The sequence below is a fragment of the Salmo salar genome, chromosome ssa20 (assembly GCF_905237065.1).
Source record: "Salmo salar chromosome ssa20, Ssal_v3.1, whole genome shotgun sequence".
Taxonomy (NCBI): domain Eukaryota; kingdom Metazoa; phylum Chordata; class Actinopteri; order Salmoniformes; family Salmonidae; genus Salmo; species Salmo salar.
Genome location: NC_059461.1, coordinates 24,742,517 through 24,760,702, shown reverse-complemented (window position 1 = coordinate 24,760,702; position 18,186 = coordinate 24,742,517). Strand labels below are relative to the sequence as shown.

General features: G+C 41.8%; 1 long non-coding RNA gene across 2 annotated transcripts; it reads right to left on the bottom strand.

Annotated features, from left to right (window-relative positions):
* Positions 1-7,509: 7,509 nt before the first annotated feature.
* LOC106579859 (uncharacterized) lies at positions 7,510-16,378 on the bottom strand. Of its 2 annotated transcripts, none has more exons than XR_006760886.1 (6): positions 16,226-16,378; positions 15,597-15,730; positions 15,038-15,169; positions 8,904-9,209; positions 8,570-8,733; positions 7,510-7,999 (listed from the first exon to the last, which is right to left on the bottom strand). It is a non-coding gene; the product is annotated as an uncharacterized lncRNA (long non-coding RNA). The 2 variants fall into 2 exon arrangements; XR_006760887.1 differs by having other exon boundaries at positions 8,904-9,157.
* Between the last annotated feature and the right edge of the window lie 1,808 nt (positions 16,379-18,186).

Sequence of the window (18,186 nt, the reverse complement as noted above, 5' to 3'; positions counted from 1 at the left end):
TAGGCTACTATCGGCCTATGTGACATATAATGATTAAGGTTATGCCCAAACTTCAAAGATCATGTCTAAAATAAGCAATCAACTAGTATAACTAGTATAACTACCTCATAAAACTGTAGACTATTTCAAACATAATGTGATGACTGGACTTACCAGTCACAAGTTGCTATGACTGCCATGGTGTGGCACTGTGAGTCAATACAGTTCTGGTCCTGGAATTTGAATTCGATTTTATGATCACTCGCTGCAACCTGGACTCAGGGATCGACCAAACACAGAGCTCACTGTATGGAATGACTTTTGTGCCTTTAATATTAAGCAAACATTTTGACATTGAGAACAACATTCTTAGTATTGCAAACAAAAATAATGATATTGAAAGCAAAACATGAATAACCCCAAACCATTGAGTGCTAAATAAATAATATCGCAAGGAAATAATTTTGAAATGCAAAAACAAAAGTATTGTAGCGAGTTAAAATGTGTTTTATATTCGGTTTTCTCTCGTCAATAGCTATTGAACCAAGCGTGCCATGACTATGAAGATGGTATATTCTGAATCAGATAGAGAAAAATCGGTCTGAGGCACTGCATCTCGTGCAAGAGGCGTCACTGCAGTCCCATAGGCCTTCGCACAATTGGCCCAGCATCGTCCGGGTTTGGCCGGGGTAGACCGTCATTGTAAATAAGAATTTGTTCTTAACTGACTTGCCTAGTTAAATAAAGGTTAAATCAAAATTTGATTTTTGATTTAAATAATACGATTTCGGATTTCAATCTTCAATAGCTCTTAGACAAATCGTGCCATGAAGATGAAAACGATATATTCTGAATCTGGGGAGGATGGACAAAAACTTTGTATTATTATTATTATTGCAATATCATACAATTTTAAGCGGTATTTATACTAGTCATGGCACGCTTTGTGTAAGAGCTATTGAAAATTGAAAGGAAAAAAAATAAAGGATTTTTGTCCATCCTCCCCGATTCAAAATATATCATATTCATAGTCATGGCACGTTTGTGTAAGAGCTATTGAAGAATGAAATCCAAAATCTTACTATATATATTATTTTTTTTAAGTGTGGATTTTCCTCCATCCACCCCTGATTCAGAACACACCATCTTCATAGTTATGGCATGCTTGGTTTAATAGCTATTGGCGAAAGAATATCCACAGAATATCCAATATAAAACAAAATTGACCTCGGTATGAAACATAAATGAATGCACTATTTTTTTTAAATGAAACCTTTTCAAAAGTGCTTCCCTCTTAATCAATTATTTTTTCTAGCTTTGGTTATGTTACTCTGACCTTTGCTTTCGCTGCTTTCGCTGCCTAGAAAAGTAATAACAAGTAATAATATATACACAATGAGTAAGGATAACTTGGCTTCAGTACCGAGTCATTGTGCAGGGGTACAAGGTAATTGAGATAAATATGTACATATAACTAGTGACAAGGCAACAGGATAGATAATAAACAGTAGCAACTGCGTATTGTATGTGATGAGTCAAAAGAGTTAGTGCACAAAGGGTAAATGCAGATAGTTCAGGTAGCTATTTGGTTAACTAACTATTTAGCAGTCTTATGGCTTGGGTTTAGAAGCTGTTTAGGGTCTTGTTGGTTCCAGACTTGGAGCATCGGTAATGCTTAACATGCGGTAGCAGAGAGAACAGTCTATGACTTGGGTGGCTGGAGTCTTTGACCATTTTTAGGGCCTTCCTCTGACACCGCCTGGTATATAGAGGTCCTGGATGGCAGGGAGCTTAGCCCCAGGGATGTACTAGGCTGTACGCACTACCATATGTAGCGCCTTGTGGTTGGATGCCAAGCATTTGCCATACCAAGTGGTGATGCAGCCAGTCAAGATGCTCTCAATGGTGCAGCTGTAGAACGTTTTGAGGAAATAGTGTCCCCCTCCACGTCACAATGGAATTCGGTGAACTTTTAGCGTCCGTTGCTATATCAACAGTGTGATGACCTAATGATTAGAATTTTGGAGATCATAACAGCCAAAATGACGTTCTTTTCATCATCGCTACGCAAACCTTGCTGGTTTCCGCTCCAATTTCGCTGTTTTAACAAGTTTTGTTTAGGTAATAAAATGAAACATTAATTTGAACTACTTTTGGGTACATTGTTTACATTTACATTTACATTTACATTTAAGTCATTTAGCAGACGCTCTTATCCAGAGCGACTTACAAATTGGTGCATTCACCTTATAATATCCAGTGGAACAACCACATTACAATAGTGCATCTAAATCTTTTAAGGGGGGGTTAGAAGGATTACTTTATCCTATCCCAGGTATTCCTTAAAGAGGTGGGGTTTCAGGTGTCTCCGGAAGGTGGTGATTGACTCCGCTGTCCTGGCGTCGTGAGGGAGCTTGTTCCACCATTGGGGTGCCAGAACAGCGAACAGTTTTGACTGGGCTGAGCGGGAACTGTGCTTCCTCAGAGGTAGGGAGGCGAGCAGGCCAGAGGTGGATGAACGCAGTGCCCTTTTTTTGGTGTAGGGCCTGATCAGAGCCTGAAGGTACGGAGGTGCCGTTCCCTTCACAGCTCCATAGGCAAGCACCATGGTCTTGTAGCGGATGCGAGCTTCGACTGGAAGCCAGTGGAGAGAGCGGAAATTTAGGGTTGTGGGCGGAGCAGTTGCCGTACCAGGCGGTGATTGTGCATCTGTAAAAGTTTGTGAGTGTTTTTGGTGACAAGCCAAATTTCTTCAGCCTCCTGAGGTTGAAGAGGCGCTGCTGCTGTATTGTTAACATTACAACATGAAATCCATGTCTTAAGCATTGCTACGTTTTGGAAATGGCAAAGATCTGCTTGATACAGTTGAAAGACAAGGTAAAGGATTTCACCTATTTCTCCTTGGCCCTGGATGAGAGCAGTGATGCATGTGACACATCGCAGTTGTTGATATTCTTACGAGGCATAACCCCAGACTTTGAAATGACAGAGGAGCTTGCTTCAGTGCAGTCAATGAAGAGCACAACCACAGGGAAAGATTTATTGGAAGAGGTTAATACATTTGTGGCAAAGCTGGGACTGAGTTTTTTAAAGTTATCCAGTGTGACCACTGATGGGTGCCCAAACTTAACAGGAAAAAACGTTGGCCATTTGAAAAAGATACAAGATCAAATAGCTGAGCTGAACCCAGATCAGAAAATTATTTCCCTGCATTGCATTATTCACCAGGAGGTGTTCTGTAAATGTGTTCTGAAAATGAGCCATGCTGTGGATACAGTCACTAAAGTGGTACACTTCATAAGAGCAAAATCTTTAAACCACAGGCAGTTTGTCTCACTGTTGGAAGAGACAGAGACAGGTCATGCAGATCTCCCCTACCACACAAACGTGAGATGGCTGGATTTGGGGAAGGTGCTTAAAAGGGTGTGGGACCTGAAGTCGGAGATTGCTGAGTTTTTGCAAATGAAAGGAAAATATGTGGATTTCCCTCAACTGCAAGATAAAGAATAGTTGGCTGATTTTGCCTTCACTGTGGACAACATGGTCCTTATGATTGAACTGGATTCCAAACTACAAGGGAAGGGCCTTTTTGCACGTCAGATGTACAGCTTTGTCAAAGCCTTCAAAGGAAAATTACTCCTCCTGACCCGCCAAGTAGAAGCCAACAATCTCACCCGCCTTCCGACACTACTAGTCTGTTCCCTATCAGACGACCAGCGGGAGAAGTAGACATCGCTGGTGCGTGCTTTGAACGGTGAGTTTTCTCTTTGTTTTGAGGACTTCTAAGTGTTGGAAAATGACATGTTGTTGGTTTCCTCTCCTTTCACCTTCAATGTGGATAACGCTTCCACTGACCTGCAACTTGAGCTTATCGATCTTCAGTCTGCTGCAGTGATTGGATAACTATACAAAACAATGTCACTGACAAGGTTCTATGCATCTCTTGATGAACAAAACTTTCCAAAGATTAGGAGTAAAGCTCAGAAGATGTTTGTACTGTTTGGGGAACAGACATTTTCAGTGATGAAATATAACAAGTCAAGGCACAGATCATCTCTTACTGACTTTCACCTCTCAGCAATCCTGCGCATAGCGACATCAGAAACTATACTTGACTTCACTGCTGTAGTCAATGCCCATCAGAGACTTCAGTCCTCACATTGATTGAGTAGTTTAAATGTAATGTTGAGCTCTCTCTTTCTTGTGTTTTTGTTCATACCCTTTAACAAGAGTTCTGTCCGTGGTGTTGAATGCACAGTGTACTTTCCCTCCGTGTAGTTCATTGCATGTTTAATAATGAAAATACCTACCAAAAGGAGAACATGGATTTGGTTTATTTCTGTGCAAATTAAAAAAGTAAGATAAGTAGGATGTCTGGAGGTGATTTACAGCATATATATACAGTTGAAGTCGGAAGTTTACATACACCTTAGCCAAATACATTTAAACTCAGTTTCTCACAATTCCTGACATTTAATTCTAGTAAAAACCCCTGTCTTAGGTCAGTTAGGATCACCACTTTATTTTAAGAATGTGAAATGTCAGAATAATAGGAGAGTGATTTATTTCAGCTTTTATTTCTTTCATCACATTCCCAGTGGGTCAGAAATTTACATACACTCAATTAGTATTTGGTAGCATTGCCTATAAATTGTATAACTTGGGTCAAACGTTTCGGGTAGCCTTCCAAAAGCTTCCACAATAAGTTGGGTGTATTTTGGCCCATTCCTCCTGTCAGAGCTGGTGTAACTGAGTCAGGTTTGTAGGCCTCCTTGCTCGCACACACTTTTTCAGTTCTGCCCACAAATTTTCTACAGGGTTGAGGTCAGGGCTTTGTGATGGCCACTCCAATACCATGACTGTGTTGTCCTTAACCTGTTTAGGATAGGGGGCAGTATTTTCACGGCCGGATAAAAAACGTACCCGATTTAATCTGGTTATTACTCCTGCCCAGAAACTAGAATATGCATATAATTGTTTGATTTGGATAGATAACACCCTAAAGTTTCTAAAACTGTTTGAATGGTGTCTGTGAGTATAACAGAACTCATATGGCAGGCCAAAACCTGAGAAGATTCTATACAGGAAGTGCCCTCTCTGACCATTTCTTGGCCTTCTATAGCCTCTTTATTGAAAACAGAGGATCTCTGCTGTAACGTGACATTTTCTAAGGCTCCCATAGGCTCTCAGAAGGCGCCAGAACGGGGAATGATGACTCTGCAGTCCCTGGGCGAAAAACAGTAGGGCATTTGGAAAGTGGTCGATCTGAGAACAATGACACGGGCCGCGCGTGCATGTGAAGAGTCCATTTTACATTTTCAGTGTTTGAACGAAAACAAGGTCTCCCGGTCGGAATATTATCGCTATTTTACGAGAAATCGCATTAAAAATTGATTTTAAACAGCGTTTGACATGCTTCGAAGTACGGTAATGGAATATTTTGAATTTTTTTGTCACGATACGCACCGGCGCGTCACCCTTCGGATAGTGTCTTGAACGCAAGAACAAACGCAGCTACTTGGATATAACTATGGATTATTTGGAACCAAAACAACATTGGGTGTTGAAGTAGAAGTCCTGGGAGTGCATTCTGACGAAGAACAGCAAAGGTAATCCAATTTTTCTTATAGTAAATCTGAGTTTGGTGAGTGCTAAACTTGGTGGGTGTCAAAATAGCTAGCCATGATGGCCGGGCTATCTACTCAGAATATTGCAAAATGTGCTTTCACCGAAAAGCTATTTTAAAATCGGACACCGCGATTGCATAAAGGAGTTCTGTATCTATATTTCTTAAAATAATTATGTTTTTTGTGAACGTTTATCGTGAGTAATTTAGTAAATTCACCGGAAGTTTCGGTGGGTATGCTAGTTCTGAACGTCACATGCGAATGTAAAAAGCTGGTTTTTGATATAAATATGAACTTGATTGAACAAAACATGCATGTATTGTATAACATAATGCCCTAGGAGTGTCATCTGATGAAGATCATCAAAGGTTAGTGCTGCATTTAGCTGTGGTTTTGGTTTTTGTGACATTATATGCTAGCTTGAAAAATGGGTGTCTGATTATTTCTGGCTGGGTACTCTCCTGACATAATCTAATGTTTTGCTTTCGTTGTAAAGCCTTTTTGAAATCGGACAATGTGGTTAGATAAAGGAGAGGCTTGTCTTTAAAATGGTGTAAAATAGTCATATGTTTGAAAAATGGAAGTTTTTGGATTTTTGAGGAGTTTGTAATTCGCGCCACGCTCTACCATTGGATATTGGCGAGGCGTTCCGCTAGCGGAACATCTAGATGTAATTAAGCCATTTTGCCACAACTTTGGAAGTGTGCTTTGGGTCATTGTCCATTTGGATGACCCATTTGCGACCAAGCTTTAACTTCCTGACTGATGTCTTGAGATGTTGCTTCAATATATCTTCATAATTTTCCTTCCTCATCATGCCATCTAGCAAAGCACCCACACAACATGATGTTGCCACCCCTGTGCTTCACGGTTGGGATGGTGTTCTTCAGCTTGCAAGCGACCCCCCTTTTTCCTCCAAACATAACGATGGTAATTATGGCCAAACAGTTCTATTTTTGTTTCATCGGACCAGAGGACATTCATCCAAAAAGTACGATCTTTGTCCTCATGTGCAGTTGCAAACCGTAGTCTGTTTTTTTATGGCGGTTTTGGAGCAGTGGCTTCTTACTTGAGGAGCGGCCTATCAGGTTATGTCGATATAGGACCCGTTTTACTGTGGATATAGATACTTTTGTACCTGTTTCCTCCAGTATCTTCACAAGGTTGATTTGCCCTTTTCGCACCAAAGTACGTTCGTTTCTAGGAGACGGAACACGTCACCTTCCTGAGCGGTATGACGGCTGCGTGGTCCAATGGTGTTTATACTTGCGTACTATGTTTGTACAGATGAACGTGGTACCTTCAGGCATTTGGAAATTGCTCCCAAGGATGAACCAGACTTGTGGTCTACAATAGTTTTTCTGAGGTGTTGGCTGATTTCTTTTGATTTTCCCATGATGTCAAGCAAAGAGGCACTGAGTTTGAAGGTAGGCCTTGAAATACATCCATAGGTACACCTCCAATTGACTCAAATTATGTCAATTAGCCTATCAGAAGCTTCTAAAGCCATGACATAATTTTCTTGAATTTTTCAAGCTGTTTAAAGGCACAGTCAACTTAGTGTATTTAAACTTCTGACCCACTGGAATTGTGATACAGTGAATTATAAGTGAAATAATCTGTCTGTAAACAATTGTTGGAAAAAAATACTTGTGTCATGTACAAAGTAAATGTCCTAACCGACTTACCAAAACTATAGTTTGTTAACAAAGAAATTGTGGAGTTTTAATAACTCCAACCTAAGTGTATTTAAACTTCCGACTTCAACTGTGTGTGTGTGTGTGTGTGTGTGTGTATATATATATGTATATAAATAATTTGGCCCTCTATGGAAAATAATTGCCCAGGTCTGGTATAGAGTTTTTTTGTTGCTAATGTCGACTTAAAAATCCGAAGCATAAAGCAGATTGGTGTTGAATTTATTAACTGAATTGTCATGTCCATGCCATGGCAATCAGTCTGCACAATTAGCTATCACAAATTATTTTATTAAGGATATACACCTACTGTACACTTGGAGACCTGTGATACAAAAATTGTCTTACAGGTAACACTTATTGTTCTTAGAATCAATGGTGTTCAAGAAACGGGTTACAATTTCCTTGATAACTCGTTTTCCTTGTTAATGGTTTCCAACATAACGTTGGTATAATTTCACTAAAGAGCAAGAACATTTCTGTATTGTAATTCTATTCGCAGAATGCCTTGTTAAACATGTGCCTGGTAACAAATTGGCACTGTAAACTTGACTGAACACAGTTGGGTGACAATGGATAAGTCTGCCCTCCTTTCTCATCGGTACAGTTAGACATTTTAGTAGTAATATTGGGGACGAAGTGATATTCCTCATCGGCTTTTCTCAGCAATGGAGACAGGTCATCAGCCAGAACCACCTGTGAAAAAGGAGCACAAATTATGCAAAAAGGTTAACATGAGTGGAAACATAACACTGATGATCAATGTACAACTAACGATAAGTGCACAAGTCACAATTCGATTAGTTTTTTTTATTGTTCACAATAACTGTATGCTTGGGTTTAATGCATGTTGTCACAACCAACCATTAATTCACTAAATCTACCCAAGTATGGTCTTATTGTAGTTCAATTAGGTGTTTGTTATAGCACTGGTAGGGACGACAATTTACACACTGCTGCCCTTCAGCGCCAAGAATGAGGACCACTGAACTAGTGCACACTTTGGGAGGAAGGGTAAAGAATCAGGACCAAGCCGACCCACTACCCCTAAACCGAAGTATGCATTCATATAATCCTCCTCATGGGCTTGAAAAGGAATGAACTGGTAGTGTAAGGAATATGGCAGAAATCCCCCCAACCATGGTGGTAGCAATCCATTGCCTTAAATCCACAAAGGGGGTTAACAAGTGCAGATCATTGGAAGAAGATGGTTAAGGGCACCAAGTAATTTTTCAGCCCTAGCTTCCCATGGGAGAGCATCCTCACCTGGCTGATGGAGGGTAGCTTGGTCAGTAGCATCTTGTCACGTCCTGACCAGCAGATGGAGCTGTTGTTGTAGTTTTGGGGTCAGGACGTGGCAGTCTTGTGTGTGTGATTGTTCTGTGTTGGTCTTGTGACTCCTGATCAGGAACAGCTGGGGATCGTTGTTCCTGATTGGGAGTCATATATGTAGGAGTATGTTTGTCACTTGGTTTTGTGGGTAGTTGTTTTTGCACTGCGTGTTGTGTGCCTGCAAAACTGTTCCTGTCGTATATATTGTTTGAATTGTTAAGTGGATGCTCTACTCCTTTATTTTAATTAAAGATGAGTATTCACATACCTGCTGCGCCTTGGTCCATTTCTACAGAAGACAGCCGTTACACATCTGGAAGGCAGGAGGGGGCCGTCTGCTGGAGCAGCTGCTGGGGTTGCCTGCAGACAGCAATGACGTTAGTCAGCTGAACCACTAGAAGGCAGGAGGGGGCCGTCTGCTGGAGCAGCTGCTGGGGTTGTCTGCAGACAGCAATGACGTTAGTCAGCTGAACCACTGGAAGGCAGGAGGGGGCCGTGTGCTGGAGCAGCTGCTGGGGTTGTCTGCAGACAGCAATGACGTTAGTCAGCTGAACCACTCCCTTGTCATAGTTTCCTAAGGGTTGGAACACAAAATAGATTAGTTGAAAGGCACAATGTCAGGTCTGGACTGGAGCAAATACGCTAATATAGGAAAGGCTTTTCCTCTCAAAAATATTGTTGTACCTTTCAGAGTCAGACAACAGGAACTCAGGAGAATCAGATTGATTCCAGTCCATATCATAGATAATCAGCCCCCTTACAGAGTCTCTGGTACTGTCCCGTGCGGTTCTAATAAAACTACTATAGCGTTGACAATTGACAATATTTACTACTGTATGCAAACAGAAACAAACAAAATGTCACTTACAATAACTCACAAGAACTCAGTGGTGGAGGATAGGATTACAATAAGAATCTAATTCAATAATTTTAACTCTACCGTGAACCCTACCATGCTGTAGAAAGTATTACTTCAATTGGAATAATGCTGTAGACTTAGAAATGGTTGAGAGAGCACACAATAGCTACGTCCCACTTCTCCACCCTTCTCCTGAAGTGTGCACTTACACATTGTTCATCGTGGATTTAAAAGCATAGAATAGGTGTGTAAGCATTAGCAGGAGGGAGTTTCCAGCATTGCTAAATCCATGAAAGAAAGTGTGCACACTTTGGGAGAAGGGTGAAGAATCGGAATGCAACTCACGCAGTAACATGACTTTTAGGTCAAACTCATATTGGTACTGCCCATGAGGAGAATCAGTGCAAAGTAATGACTTGTAATGACTTGCAACCATAGAGTTAGATACTATAGACATCTACCTCTCTATGCTTGCAACCTCCACCTATCTATCCAAGTAGTAGTTGGCCTACCTAATATAGGATACCTACTTGTATCAGCTGGTACAGATGAACTCCATGAGGAGGGGAGGCAGAAGGACAAATGAACCCTGCAGCCAGAGAGTCCTCAATGTACCCTTCCATGGTCTTGGTCTCCAGACCAGACAGGGAATAAAGCCGCCCCCAAGGTGGTGTAGTCCCCCGGGAGGAGGTCAATGGCGCAGTTGTAGAGTTGATTTTTAGTTTTACCTTTATTTAACTAGGCAAGTCAGTTAAGAACAAATTCTTATTTATAATGACAGCCTAGGAACAGTGGGTTAACCGCCTTGTTCAGGGGCAGAACAACAGATTTGAACCTTGTCAGCTCGGGGATTCGATATTGCAACCTTTCAGTTACTAGTTCAACACTCTAACCACTAGGCTACGCTGCCACCCAAGGAAGAGATGTGGCTCGGACCTTGTTGAAAACCTCCCGAAGGTCCTGGTACTCCGCGGGAATGGCTGAGAGATCTGAGGCTTTTCCCAAGCCCGCAGGAGGATGTCCATGGGCAGGCTGCGCTGCCTTGAGACAATGCGCGTGATAGAACAGGCTCCAACCCAGAATAGAACCCATAGCCCAGTTGATCAGGGGGTTTTGCCTCTGGAGCCATTACAATCCCAAAACCATGTGTACATGAGGAAATTCAATGAGCAGAAACTGCATGGACTCACTGTGGTTACCTGACACTCGCAGGTTGATGGGAACTGTACTGGGAGTGACCCTGCCAATAGAGAGTCCATCCAATGCTCTGGCGTCCATGGGAATGGAGAGGGGTTGTGTGGAGATGCCCAGCTCCGACACTAGGGTCGCGTCCATAAAGCTCCCGTCCATAAAGCTCCCGTTGGCCAATGAGCACCTGGAGATATTTAGTCCGGTCACCCCACAGCAGGATAGCATGGGGAGGAATACGAGTAATGGGAGATGGGAGACTCCCTGTATGGCCCACCAGCATACTCATACCTACTGATGAGCCTGGTCTTTTAATGGACAGGTGGATATGTAATGTTCTGAAGTACCACAACACAGACAACTTTCGGAGCTCAGTCTGCGTAAACGTACCTCAGGTGACAATCTGGCCCTGTTCAGTTGCATGGGCTCCGGAGGAGGCTAGTCGACAGAGAACTCAGGTGACATCGGATTCTCTCAGAAATGCAGGCATCTGGGACTTCCGGGATTCTTCAGAGGCAAGGGGGAACCCGTGGACGAGCACGTGTGGCCGGAAACCTCCTCTCCCTGCTGCATTCCCGTAACCGCCCATCGATCCTTATGGTCAAGGCTATGAGGGAGTCGAGGTCCATGGGCAGCTCCCGGGCTGTGAGTTCATCTTTAATTACCTCCGATAATCCGTGAAGGAAGGTGTCGAACATGGACTCCGGGTTCCAGGCACTCTCGGTGGCCAACTTGTGAAAATCTACAGCGTAGTTTGATTTGTTCCAACAATGCATTGAAGGCATGGTCATGGCATTCTGCCAAGGTATGGAGTCCCTCCACAAGCTTATGAAGTAACTCCTTGTGTCTTCCAATGTGGCTCCTTGAAGGGGGACAGCGTTGCGGACCTGGTTCAGTCATGGCCAGTTCGTACTATTACGACTCAGGATATGACCCAGATGCAAACACAGGAGGCGGATAGTTCGATTCTCAGAATATTTATTATAACAAAGGGGCAGGCAGAGGTTCGTAATCCAAGGTAGAGTCAATCAGGGAAAGAACGGCAGGCAGTGTCAGGACAGGCAGAAAGGTCAGAACCAGGAAGACTAGAAAACTAAAACTTGAGAAACGGAAAACACGCTGGTAAGACCTGACAAAACAAGATGAACTTGCAAAAGACAAACAGAAAACGCAGGTATAAATACACAGGGGATAATAGGGAAAAAATAAGAGACAAGCACAAGACAGGTGAAACAGATCTATCTACACTGAACAAAAATATAAACCCAAAATGTAAAGTGTTGGTTTCATGAGCTGAAATAAAAGATCCCAGATATTTTCCATACACAGACAAAACATATTTCTGTCACGTCCTGACCAGTAAAGGGGTTATTTGTTATTGTAGTTTGATCAGGACGTGGCAGGGGGGTGTTTGTTTTATGTGGTTCGGGGTTTGTTGGGATATGTGTTTATGTAGAGGGGTGTTTGTTTAGAGTATTCCGGGGTTTTTGGTTATGTTCTATGTTTTGTATTTCTAGGCTCTGTCCATGTTGTGTATTTCTTTGTTGGCCTGGCTCTCAATCAGGAACAGCTGTACATCGTTGTTGCTGATTGGGAGTCATACTTATGTAGCCCTGTTTTCACCTGTCCTTTGTGGGAAGTTGTTTTTGCATTGCTGTGTGTAGCCTGCAAGACTGTTTGTCGTTCGTTCGTTTTCTTGTTTTGTTATTTAGTGTTCAATAAAAGTTTAATATGAGCACTCAACCCGCTGCGCCTTGGTCTACTCCATACGACGACCGTTACAATTTCTCTCAAATGATGTACACATTTGTTTACATCCCTGTTAGTGAGCATATCTCCTTTGCCAAGATAATCCATCCACCTGACAGCTGTTGCATATCAAGAATGTGATTAAACAGCATGATCATTACACAGGTGCACATTGTGCTGGGGACAATAAATCGCTACTAAAATATGCAGTTTTGTCACAACATTATGCCACAGATGTCTCAAGTTTTGTGGCAGAGTACAATTGGCATGCTAACTGCTGGAATGTCTACCAGAGCGATTGCCAGAGAATGTAATTTTAATTTCTCTACCATAAGCCGCCTCCAACGTCATTTTTGAGAATTTGGCCGTTCTTCCAACTGGCCTCACAACCACAGACCACATGTAACCCCGCCAGCCCAGGACAGACCTCCACATTCGGCTTCTTCACCTGCGGGATCGTCTGAGACCAGCCAATCGGACAGCTGATGAAACTGTGGGTTTGCACAACCAAAGAATTTATGCATTATCTGACTGCAGTTTGGGGTTGTAATCAACTTCAGTGGCAAATGCTCACCTTCAATGGCCACTGATGCTGGAGAAGTGTGCTCTTCATGGATGAATCCCAGTTTCAACCCTACCAGGGAAGCGGTTTGCTGATGTCAATGTTGTGAACAGAGGGCCCAATGGTGGCAGTGGGGTTATGGTATGGGCAGGCATAAGCTACGGACAATGAACACGATTGCATTTTATCGATGGCAATTTGAATGCACAGAGATACCGTGACAAGATCCTGAGGCCCATTGTCGTGCCATTCATCTGACGACATAACATCATGTTTCAACATGATAATGCGTGGCCCCATGTCGCAAGGATCTGTACACAATTCCTGAAAGCTGAAAATGTCCCAGTTATTCCATGGCCTGCAAACTCACCAGACATGTCACCCATTGAGCATGTTTGGGATGCTCTGGATCGGCGTGTACGACATTGTGTTCCAGTTCCTGCCAATATCCAGAAACTTCACACAGCCATTGAAGAGGAGTGGGACAACATTCCACAGTCAACAGCCTGATCAACTCTAAGCGAAAGAGATGTGTCGCACTCCATGAGGCAAATGGTGGTCACACCAGATACTGACTGATTTTGTGATCCACGCCCCTACCTTTTTTTAAGTATATGTGACCAACAAATGCATATCTGTATTCAGTCATGTGAAATCCATAGATTATGGCCTAATGAATTTATTTCAATTGACAGATTTCTTTGAACTGTAACTCAGTAAAATCTTTGAAATTGTTGCATATATTTGTGTTCAGTGTAATAGAACTGAGAGGGTTTTCTTTAATGGAAGCCTCTCTAAAGTCAAACATGTAGGGTGTGGTGTACCACAGGGCAGCTCTCTAGGCCCTCTGCCACTGGCAGGTAATTTATGCTGATGATTCCGCAACCACAGCAAATGAAGTCACTGAAACCCTTAACAAGGTGTTACAGTCAGTTTTGATATGGGTGGCCAGTAATAAACTATTTTGTACAAATAATTCCCTAAGCTCTAGACCTCAGCTGAATTTGGTAATGAATGGCGTGGCTGTTGAACAGGTTGAGGAGACTAAATTAATTGGTGTTACCTTAGACTGTAAACTGTCATGGTCAAAACATATAGATGCTATGGTTGTAAAGATGGGGAGAGGTCTTCCCATAATAAAGAGGTGCTCTGCTTTTTTGACACCACACTCCAAAAAGCAAGTCCCGCAGGCTCCAGTTTTGTCTTGTCTTGATTATTGTCCAGTCATGTGGCCTAGTGCTGCATAGAAAAACCTAGTTGAAACTAACCTGTCTCATGACGGTCTAAACCCAGCTCACGTTCCCTATTAGAGTTATAATATAAATACTATGCATGCCAGTCTGTCTTCGCTAAGAGTTTGAGAGATTGACTGCATCACTTCTTTTTATAAGAAACATTCATGTGCAAAAAATGCTAAATTCTTTGCATAGTCAATTTACACACAGCTTTGACACACACTTACCTCATCTGACTGGACACCAGAGGTCTTTTCACAGTCCTCAAATCCAGAACAAATTCAAGAAAGTGTACAGTGTGTGTATATATAGTGCCATTATTGCATGGAACTCCCATCCATCTCATATTGCTCAAATGAATTTTAAAAGCACATACCGTTTTCATGAGTTTGATGTGATTTTTGATTGCATTTGCATTGACATCAGAGTGGTTAGAGGGACAATAGAGCCCCGAGTACCAGGCCATTAGGACCTGATGGAGGGACAATAGAGCCCCGAGTACCAGGTCATTAGCGGCCTGATGAGAATTAGATAGTTGGGTACTACTAAAATACGTCGAGAGTGCATAAAATGAGATTACTGTGATTCATTGGTCACATAGAATTTTACTGCAGTCATGACTCATGACAGCCAGTGTGGCAGTAATAATGTCACAGCAACAGCCCTAGTCACAGGATTAACACACACACACACACACACACACACAGGTCAGTAACTCCACCACCACCCAAGTCTCTCATAGCTGGTTCTTCTCTCACAGCTGGTATCTCAGCCCTCCACCACCACACACACAGTTTGCACAGACTCACCAATGCCGAGGACTTAACAGGTCCAGTCGAGCTCCCAGTTCGTCTGGTGTTGCTCCTGGTGAAGGGTATGTGGTCGTCAATCACATCTGCTTCACATCTGCGTCTGACAATGCTGGCTCGCCGGGTCAGTGGCTAGATGGTTGGGGTGAAGACCACAGAAAGTCGGGTTACTCATTCTAGGATCTGGCTACTCATTCTAGGATGCAAGAGGTGTCAGGGAGAGGCTCAGGTTGGCTGTCCTCTTATAAAAGGAATGCCAACCTGCCAGGCAATACAAATAATATAAAAGATGTTGTGTCTTTAGGCCAGACATTAAGCATACAACAAAATACACTTTTCGTAATTCAGACTAAGGTACTAAAACTCATACATTGAACAAGACTTAGTCTTGTCAACGAATGACAAGTTGAGGGCTTGAAAGGCAAGTTTCCCTACATAAATGATATTAAATGAATGCAACAGATTGAAAGTGGACCTCTGCTATGGAGATAGAATGTTTCATGAAGATTGGCTAAACGCGCTGTCACTGTAGAAAGTCATGCACACAAGATTCTACAACCTGGGCTTGCCTATTCTTTCGGTGAAGCTTCATATTCTAGTGACTCGTAAAAAATACAGGCAGCAGCTGGCAGGACTTCCACCCCTCATACTGGCTGTGGCTCTGCCTGGTGTGTGTGTTCCAAGGATCATCAGCTGAAATTATAAAGGATGGCAGAAACAATATTTACAATACACTTCTAATTCGTTTTTCAACCAAATGCCCTATCATCACTTTTGATATAAAGCAGTACGCTGGGGTTAGGAAATCCCTCTAAAAGGCAGACAGACTGCAAGAGAGACAGTAAGAGATTTTTTTGAAAGTACCTGAGAGTTTGAGTCAAATCAGTGAGGTGATGTGTAGTCTAGAGGTGGCCAGGGCCACATTGTGAACATATTTCTACCCAGTGTGGAATAAAATTTGGAAAAAAAGAAAAAGCCTGCACAGTGTGGATGCACTGAAAGCAGATACATTAATTTAAGTTAATATGAATAGCAATAAAATACAGAGGACCCAATGTAGACAGAAGAGTCACATCCAGCTCACATGTAAGTATTATGTGTAAATGCACTTATTGGGATCTGAGAGTTCTCATCGGTATATTCAAAATTAAGTAAGAAACGTAGACATAATACATAGCCTAAGCATACCTGTAGACAGCTGTTGGTCAGTTGATATACTGACATGAATGCAGACAGTCACTCACTGGCCTCCTTGATGTAAAGTGTATTGAAAACTTTGTTTTCTGTTAGGCTGGTCCTGACTGCCTTCTTCGCTACACTTTGTGCTGGATTGTGTACACACACACACACACACACACACACACACACACAAATCACATGTTTTGGTATATTTTAACTTTGTTCAGAGGACAGAAGGATCATTTGACCTTTAGAGTTCAAAGTTTCAATGAACTTGCCCAGTGCAGTAATTTATAATTAAATGTCCTTGTGTGGAAAGAAAAGCCAGAGTAGGCCTACTTGATTATCCAAAATTGTGTAATTCTGTAATGGCAGTTAGAAAATACATTACTATACATTCATTAGTTGCATTGACACAAGGTTTTTAAATAATAATAATGTGCCAGAGGCTGCATCACACCCAAATCTGTGCACTCATCTATAAATAAGCTTTGCTATTGTTAACAGTAAACCCCCTTGGGAAGGACTAATTAGTTATTGACTTTCATGAACACATTGGTGTTACTGTGTGTTTTTGGCTACTATAACCCTAAACATAACATTGCTTAAAACAATGGTATTGCATATGTTAATTGACATTGCTTAAAACCTGTTGAGGACAGACGTTCCGCTAGCCAACATCCAATGGAACATCAGGGCGCGAAATACAAAACATCAACAATCTAATAATTTCAATTACACCATTTTAAAGATACACTTCTTACTGTAACCACATTGTCCAATTTCAAAAAGGCTTTACAGCGAAAGCAAAACATTAGATTATGTTAGGACAGTACATAGACAAACAATAACCACACAGCCATTTTCCAAGCAAGGAGATGTCACAGAAACCCAAAATACTGCTAAAATTAAGCACTAACCTTTGACGATCTTCATCAGATGACACTCCTAGGACATCATGTTACACAATACATGTATGTTTTGTTCGATCAAGTTCATATTTATATTCAAAAACCCCATTTTACATTGGCGCGTGATGTTCAGAAAATTTATTCCCACCAAAACTTCCGGTGAATGAGCACATCAATTTACAAAAATACTCATCATAAACGTTGACAAAATATATAACAATTATTTAAAGAATTATAGATACACTACTCCTTGGTGCAACCGCTGTGTCAGATTTCCAAATAACTTTACGGAGAAAGCACATTGTTCAATATTCTGAGTACATAGCTCAACCATCAATGCAAGCTATACAGCTACCCGCCAAGTTCTGGCATCAACAAAACTCTGAATTAGTGTTATAAATCATTCCTTACCTTTGCTGATCTTCGGTGGAATGCACTCCAAAGACTCCTACTTCCACAAGAAATGTTATTTTTGTTCGAAATACTCCATATTTATGTCCAAATACCTCCGTTTTGTTCGTGTGTTCACTACATCACTATCCAAAGGCATAATGCGCGAGCATAAATCGAGACACGAAAAGTCAAAATGTTCCATTACCGTTCGTAGAAACATGTCTAACGTTGTTTACAATCAATCTTTAGGGTATTTTTAATGTAAAAATGCGATAATATTCCAACCGGACAATAGCGTATTCATTCCAGAAGAAAAAGAAGGAACGGCGAGCTCGCGCATAACCAAGCCCTTTGTCCATAGGCAGTCCACTCATTGACTGAGCTACTATTCTCTGCCCAGTAACAGGAGAAGGAGGGAAAAAAATCAAAAGGCTGTTGACAGCCAATGGAAGCCTTAGGAAGTGTAACGTGACCCCACAGACACTGTAGTTTCGATAGGGATTCAAAAGAAGAACTACAATTCTCAGATTTCCCACTTCCTGGTTGGATTTTTCTCCGTTTTTTGCCTGCCATATGAGTTCTGTTATACTCACAGACATCATTCAAACAGTTTTAGAAATTTCAGAGTGTTTTCTTTCCAAATCTACTAATAATATGCATATTCTA